The 857-nt window shown below is 73.9% G+C and overlaps 1 protein-coding gene across 1 annotated transcript in view; it reads left to right on the top strand.

Moving 5' to 3' along the window:
• HMHA1 (histocompatibility (minor) HA-1) overlaps positions 1-857 on the top strand; it is a 20,697-nt gene that overhangs the window by 481 nt on the left and 19,359 nt on the right. The window lies entirely within an intron of this gene.

The following is an 857-nucleotide window of genomic DNA, read 5'->3' as shown; positions in this document are numbered from 1 at the left end:
GGGGCTGTGGCTGGGGGGTTGGGGAGGACAGAGGAACCCCCAAACTGCGCAGGGGGCAGGGGTGGGAGTGGGGGGGACACCCGGGCTCGGGCAGCCCCGGTGCCTCGGCTCTGCCACGCATTTATTTATTGTGGGGCACCCCTGGGTGCTGGGGGGGTGCGGGAGGAAGCACCTCTCCTCCGTGGGGCTGGACGGGGCTCCTCCGAGCACCCTGGCACTGCCCGCCCCGCGCCTGCGCCCCAGCCCGCAGAGCATGGGGCGAGACGGGCACGGAGAGACGGGGCCGAGGGGGCCCCAGAGCCGGCCCGTGGCTCCTTAACGAGGGGCACCCATCCCCGACCCCCCCGGGAGAGGGGCCTATGGGTGGCAGACGGAGGGATGCTCGGCCGGGCGGCGGGGAGGAACAGCTACAGCCCCTACTCGGCGGGGCGCCGCCGGACGGGTAAAGCCCACTCGCCCACGGGCTCCCTGGACTCGCTGCCCCACGCGCCCACCGTGCGGCTGACGGTACGGCCGGGAGCGCCCCACGGGCACCGGTGGGGAGGGACCAGGGGCTCCAGGGCCGCTGCACCCCAAGAAGAGCCGGGCGGGAAGCCCTGTCCCGCAGCCCCTGCCGGTGAGTGTCTGACGGCCCCCCCGCTGGGCTGGGGGTCGCGGAGCCACGGTACCCACAGAGCCACCGGGAAGAGCTGTGGGGCAGGAAGGGGGGACCTGGGTGCAGTCGGGGGGGCGTGAGGAGGAGAAGGGAACCGAGGAAAGACCCTGCTCACTGGGTCTGGGGGGCGATTGTGCCCCAGATGAAGGGGATGGAGCAGCCGCCTGGGAGGTGGGAGGGTGAGGGGGGACTGGGGGGGCTG

Source organism: Calidris pugnax, unplaced genomic scaffold (genome assembly GCF_001431845.1).
Source record: "Calidris pugnax isolate Ruff unplaced genomic scaffold, ASM143184v1 scaffold425, whole genome shotgun sequence".
In the NCBI taxonomy this organism is placed as follows: Eukaryota; Metazoa; Chordata; class Aves; order Charadriiformes; family Scolopacidae; genus Calidris; species Calidris pugnax.
This window is presented reverse-complemented; position numbering and strand designations above follow the sequence as displayed.